This window comes from Ruditapes philippinarum, unplaced genomic scaffold, assembly GCF_026571515.1.
Source record: "Ruditapes philippinarum isolate M1 unplaced genomic scaffold, ASM2657151v2 ctg4782_1_1_1_1, whole genome shotgun sequence".
Lineage (NCBI taxonomy): Eukaryota > Metazoa > Mollusca > Bivalvia > Venerida > Veneridae > Ruditapes > Ruditapes philippinarum.
The window spans coordinates 14,737-22,031 of NW_026854444.1; the positions used below are offsets into that span (position 1 = coordinate 14,737).

Below are 7,295 nucleotides of genomic sequence, written 5' to 3' on the forward strand. Positions count from 1 at the left end.
TAACACCCTCCAGACAATGCAGTACTTGAAGACAATGATCTTAAAATTAAATCCTGGGTGATTAATATACTGCACTTTATGCTCATTTTGTGCAGTGTGGTATGAAAATATACTAAACATAAAAATGTTATTCCAAAACAAAGGTAGACTGATATTTTGTCCTTTTGCAGGATCCTATTCAAGACTTCTCCACTCCAATCCGAGGCTTAATGGATTGGTTCACAACAGAAAAAATTGAAGGAAAACGTGAAGAGTTAAGGGACCTTATCATTGACCTTAAGGAGAAATATGAGAGCAATACAGGTGGAAAAGAAAATAATACGTAGAGTATCTATATATGTAATAATTGGTTGTAAGTTATGAAAAATAGACAGCAGGGAAAGACATGTTAATGTGAGGCTTATCTCTCTTATCATCTGCGCTAGCAACTATACAGTCACGCTGATCATCTCATGACAGATTGGGCTGGTCTGATACAGGAGAGGGGGTGAAATAACCGCAGGGCAAATGGTCTTGTACAGCATTGGTTTATTGGAGGTGCTGAAATGGGGGAAAAGCATATTAGGAACAATGTTCATTGTCATCCTTCACATACAAAGAAAATTCAAGAAAATTGGGGCAAGTGTCTTTATGAAGGGGAGACATGCAGATGTTTGTGAAGGATGGAGCTTGAGGCTCAGAGAACCTTGACCTTATTCTGGTGGATTATGCGAGCAGAAATCGTGGAAACTGCCGAATTGTTCTGGTCAATTCTCGAAATGTCATCGGATGGTGAATCCTTCCAAAGTCCATTTCATGGTTATATATTTAGATTCATTTAACAATGCCCTTGTAGGGACATTAACTTCAAATGAAGGTATTTGGATATGAATTGCAGGATGAGAAGTGAAGTTCCATATAAGAGATTAACTGTTGTACAGATTTAAATGATGAACAATTAATGTGCTATCAGGCTCTTTTTGAGCTGAAAAAAAAACTGAATGGAGTCAGACCAATTATTATGAGATGCTGGTAAGCTAAAATGGAAGGATAACTAGGATGCGTTTGATTCAGATTTATTATTACTTATTCTCTGCTTTTAACTCCAGTGGCGTTTGTGATTATTTAAAGTTAAATATTATTGTTTGTTTTTCAATTGTTCAGTACATGCTGAAAAACACTATTCTCTTATAAGTAAATAATGAATAATTATATCAGGTGTTTTCTTATTGGTATTTAGAAAAACTATCACACTTGCAGCGCAGTTGGATATTGATTATTGACTAGTAAAATGTAAAATATGAAAAATACAATGCTAAGAAACTTTTTTTGTATCATAAGTTTGAATGTTGGTAAATTACCTATAAATTCTTGCTGTTATAAAAAAAATTTATTCTATTTACATTCCAAACAGTTTCTAGACATAAAACCCGCATTCAACAAACCAGTTCCTGAATAGACTTGGCCATTTCAACTTTGTCTACCTAAATAATCTTTATTATGTTTTGTAATCAAAATGTATCCATATATGTCAACATAGGTTACCACATTTCTTCTGTTTCCAGTGTTTATTGGTTATAAAATTAAGTTCAATATAAAAATGATTAAATTGGTGTGGACCTCATAAGATTTTAAAAACATTTACGCATTTTCCCAAGAAAATTAAGATGAAAGTTAGCGAAGTTGGTTTTAGTCAACAGAAGGCGTCTTGCGTCAAGACGGCCTGGACCTTCAGGCTCAGGCTGGCTTGGCTCTATATTGCGGCTGGTAAAGGCATACATCCACTCGTACAAGTTCGCTCCTGCAGGTCAAAGACTTAATAAAGTAATGAATCCTCAAATGAGTGTTTTATTTGAACAATCTGAATAAAATTGTAATGTAGAACAAAGCCACTGTGACCGTTATACTTTTTTGCCGATGGTATTTACACATTGAATATTTACGAAAAAATCATTTTATACATGTGTTTTTCTATCTTTAGCGGCAAGCAGTTTCTAGAAAACAAAATTGCATTTATATAATCTTATTTGCATATTAACATACACTGCATTGTAAAATCGGAACATTCAAAACACTGTTGCAAATGCGTTAACCCAAACATTGTTACAAATAATTTGGATAGGAATTGGTGAATATATTATCAGCCATTGTTTATATCTTATCAGAATTTTTTTGGTTGAAATTGCTAAGCTTTATAACATGAAACATTTTGAATTGCAGGGTTTATTTTGCTTAATGCTAGGTACTTTATTTATATCTTTCACAGCTACTATAAGGTATTACATATAACATAGTGCTGCGAGAATTAACACCAATTTTAAAAGGAAGACAGAGATTAAATGGACCTAAAATGATGAATTAATAATGATTTAAACTTAGTCTTGATTTAAATTGATAGTTGACTCCTTTATAAACTGTTGGCAAAAAGAGTAGACAGGAACTCAGTTCTACTCAACATCAAATATTTTCTCACGGACATTTATCCAGGTAGTTTGCCGTAATTTGTTCTAACCCTGAATATTGACTTTCTGGGTTATTCCTCCAAAACTGTTCAACAGTATACCCTTGTGTTGCTGTGGGTTTCAAACTTAAACAAATTTAGAAAAAAAATTAATGCACCCAACATATCGATTCTTGGAGATTTATGTGGCTTGAGAGTTTACATAAAACCAAGCTAAATGTATCTTTAAATGGACTTTTTCAATTGTGGACAAAACCATCATCTTTTAAAGGAAATTTTCAAATAACTGACTGGGTAGAAAATAGTGCAGACCATGATCAGATGGCATGGAGTGCTGGCTCATCTTGGTCTACAATGGTTGCTGGCTTAATTCGTTGCAGCAAGCGCGAATAGGATAATATACAGACAATATAAAACTTGTGACAGTGAATATTGATGCTGGTTAAGTTAATTGGTTGTCTAGGTGTGAGTTGATAACACTGCCAAAACTTAATTAAAATACATACTTGTCTCTTTGAATTATTTGATTAATGTTGAATTTTTCAACTTTATTAATACATCATTTTTTCACCATATTGATAAATTGTGTTCCTATTCCAAGATAAGCTTATGACATCATACTTAAATTTACAGACAGCCACTATGGCTCAGTTATTAGATATTGAGCTTCATAAAATGAAGTTATATTTGATGTTTTCTAAAACGCATAATAAAATTTACATGAGCAGTTCTTGAATGTATTTGTTACTATGGTATGTGATGTCTGAAACAGATTTGGTGCCCTGCTTTAATTTAGGAAACTAAAACAGACTTGGCACGCTGCTTTGATTTAGGAACAATTCAACAGTACACAGTACAGAGAGTTTTTTTGTGCTTTGTTCCAATTTAATCATGTAAAAAACAGTACTGTCTCCTGTTTTTCTAATACAGATTCTGAAAGGCTTATTAATTTGTGGTTATTACATTGATACCTGGAATAATAGGAAAGTGTCATTGGTTTAAAAAAAAAATAATTTTACTTACTAGCTTATGTAAATGAGCATAAAATAGGGATGTTTAAAATTTTGCCAAAATATTCAGTATTTTGTACTATTTTTATATAAAGGTAAATTAAACCGAAAGAGGGTGTTTTTTTATTCAGTTAATAAAAAGTATAATTATTTATCTCGGGATTTTATTGTTGTATGATTATGAAGGGCATTTAGATGTATTTGTATTGTAAGTAAAGTGGCTATATTTCTTGTTTTTCAGTATGAGGAAATAAGGAAAAATAGAATCTTTGTATGATTTTTTGATATTTATACTTTTTTAACATCATAAATGACAGTAGACAGTCAATTTAGTATCCCTTTTTTGGTGTGATTCACGAACATTTGGTGGTTCTACCCAAGTTGCCGGCTTGTGCATCAAGGAAATAATGTTCAGAGTGGCACGCCTTGAAGGTATTCCTCCACCAGTATGGCTGAAAAGTCGCCATATGATCCTTTACAGTGTTTAGTGCGACTATAAATCCTACAATTTTTTTTAATTTAAAAAAAAAAAATAAAACAAAAACTTATGAAACATATTTATACCAAGACCTAATAATTTTATGTGTATGAAGAATTTCCTTCTAGAAAGAATTTTCTGCTTTCAGTTTGGTTTAAAATTAAATATGATTTTTATTAGCTTACAACATTTAGATACTATTCTGTAAAGTTGCTAATGCTAAATTGAATCAGAAATCTAATCAGCTTGTGCTTTGATAATTTCAAGACATGGTATGAAAAAAAAATATCTTTGAGTGCTTAATAACAAAGAAAAAGTGCAAAATATATTAAAAAGTGCTGAAAATTTTGAATGGAATGGAATGCAAGATAACAGTTTTTACTGTACCATGTTTTTAAGATGAGTAACGAGATGGTATCTTAACATTCTGTACTGTATCATTTGTATTAAATGAAATTACATCACCATTGTGCTAAGCAGAGAAATGTGTTTAAATGTATGTATATATATAAATCTGTAATGATTTGTAAAGATATCTTCATATTATTATAATCAGAACACTCTTTTGCTTGTTAAAGAACTTTACTATCTCTCTTATTTACAGATAGGGGATGTAAAGCTTTTTGAAGAAGAATGTTTAAACACATGTGAGCCGAGTCATGACAAAACCAACATAATGGGTTTGCGACCAGCATGGATCCAGACCAGCCTGCGCATCAACGCAGTCTGATCAGGATCCATGCTGTTCGCTATCAGTTTCTCTACTTGTTATAGGGTTTGTAAGGACTCGAACAGCATGAAATCCTGATCAGACTGCGAGGCATGCCCCCCCCCCTCCCCACCCCCCCCCCTCCCCCCCCCCCCCCCCGCCCCCCCCCCCCCCACCCCCCCCCTCCCTCCCCCCCCCCTCCCCCCCCCCCCCCCCCCGCCCCCCCCCCCCCCCACCCTCCCCCCCCCCCCCCCCCCCCCCCCCCCCCCCCCCCCCCCCCCCCCCCCCCCCCAGGCTTGGTTCTGACATTCATGCTGGTCGCAAACCCATTATGTTGGTTTTGTCATGGCGCGGCTCATGTCATATTGTTTATACACATGAGTCATCATCATCCAAATGTGCTGTGAATTGTTGACTATTGTACATTGATCTAATGATAAAAATAAACTGTTATTCTCTTGAGCTGGCTTGTTCCTTCTTTTTTTTTTACATTCAAGTTGTAAAATATTGATACAATTTTATGATTTAATCATATTTGGAAAAATAATTGTTTTTGTTTTTTTCCATATGTACAACAAATATAAGAAATGTATGCACAAGGCCTCCAAAATTTCTTTCGTCATTTCATCTATCTGTAGAAAATATGGTTTTATGACAATTCCCATCACAAATTACTTATATGTAGTGAACAACTCTCTGTGGCAGTGGTTAAAGTTGCCAAATTCAAATCATTTATCCCTTATTGCTGTGGGTTCGAATCCCATCAACTTGAGGATTCTTTTATGTGAAGAAGCTATCCAGCTAACTTAAGGAAGGTTGGTGGTTCTACTTGGGTGGCTGCTCATGACTGAAATAAAGTGTCAAGGGGCTTCTTCCACCAGTATAGCTGGAATGTCATGGTCCATCAGTTAACATCATTTTATATCGAAATCGTCCCATATTCTTCTAAATGATGTTGCCTGTTTTCCATGTAATCTCAGTATGACAAAAAGCTGAATTAGACAATTAAAATTACTTCTAAAAACAAAACAAACCAGTAACTGTTTTGATTAAGATAATTTTATTCATTGGTTTTCAATAAGATAAATATATAAATGTCACATAATTTCTCTGTTCAAGAAGCCATTTTGGTCCCAAAATGTCCCATTTCATTTATCTTCAATTGTTACACCCCTCCTCCCTCAAGGCAAGCAAATGGCATCCTGGAAACAAAAATACAATTTTCAATTTATCCTTCCCATTACCAACATACATGTAAATTCCAAAAGTGAAGGTAAATATCAAAAAATCCACAAATAGATAAAAAAAAATTCCAACCACTTGATCAGTCCTGGCACATATATTTCTGCCGAGTAGTTTAAATTTTCTTCCACTTGTTCAAAAGATACAGACAAGACAGGAAAACTGCTAACAGACAGACATACAGACAGATGACCAGGTACATAATATATTCCAAAAAAATTTGGGCATATAATCATGAAAAATAATATTGGGGATAATTTGATCCTTGATCTTTTCTTAGTGAGCATGGGGCCTGATGCTCTGTGTCTGTTCTCACGACTGGTTTTGATATTAAGGGAAAAAACAAATCATATTTGAAACCTTTAACTTGGCCTGAAGCTAAATTCCTCACTGTTAACTTTACTATGGAGACTTCTCAGAAAGATATTCCTTTATTCTCTGATCTGCTTGGAGCTTCCTGTTTGATACCCAATTGTGAGCACACCTTAAATATAGTAGACAGTATGTGCAATTCAAAACAATATTAATACATGTGATAAAAGACCACTAAACAAGTGGAATAGAGTTTTATATTAATATCTGTGATTAGAGACTACTAAACCATGTATATTCAAAGTGGAACAGAGTTTTACAGGTGGTTTCCCAGAATGAAGATCGACATTAATTTCCAGTGGCAATGGATTTACTTGAAAGAGACAGAAGGCAAAAGTGTGTTATGGATCAGACAGACTATATGGATCAGTAAAAGCTCTGTGCACAGAATATATTGACAGACATTCTTGGAATACAAACAGTTCTGATAGACTTGGTGCCCCAGCTATTGATCAAGGACAAAATGAGTGAAGAATTTAATGGATTTTTTTTCTTTTTAATTTGGTAAATCCATATGATAAAAATTGTGAAATTGTGCAAGTTAACTGGGAATATATTATATTGACAATTTGTTTTTATGTTACAGAATAATTACAGGAACTCTTGGGACTAACCTTAAACATTTTTTAATAAAGTTTAAATTGTTTACAAATTTCATATACTCATCTGAAGGCGATCAATTTTAAAACTTGAATACCTGTTTAAATTTTGTACGTAATTCTTCAAGTTTACTCTGCAGTTCTGGATGTAGAGGATCTGATAGAGGGAAATTTCTTCAGGCTTGCTTTAATAAATTCTCTCTAATGTTTTAACAACTCTGAAACGTGAACATCTGTATTATTTAGGGATCTTTTGAATTAAATATTTACTGGGTAAATATTTTTTTTACCAAAAAAAAAAGTTGAAGAAAATGAAAAGATGTATAAAGAAATTCTTTTAAAAGAAACTTTTTCCTTGCCTGTATTTAATATTAACTTGCATTAAGCATCAATGGCTGTCTTATAAACTTATTAGATTCTTTGAAAGAAAAGGAGAAAAAATTTT

At 33.7% G+C, this 7,295-nt stretch overlaps 1 long non-coding RNA gene across 1 annotated transcript; it reads right to left on the minus strand.

The window, feature by feature from the left end:
- Positions 1-5,686: 5,686 nt before the first annotated feature.
- On the minus strand, positions 5,687-7,022 carry LOC132740136 (uncharacterized). The gene is made up of 3 exons (XR_009627110.1): positions 6,949-7,022; positions 6,240-6,363; positions 5,687-5,839 (listed from the first exon to the last, which is right to left on the minus strand). It is a non-coding gene; the product is annotated as an uncharacterized LOC132740136 (long non-coding RNA).
- Between the last annotated feature and the right edge of the window lie 273 nt (positions 7,023-7,295).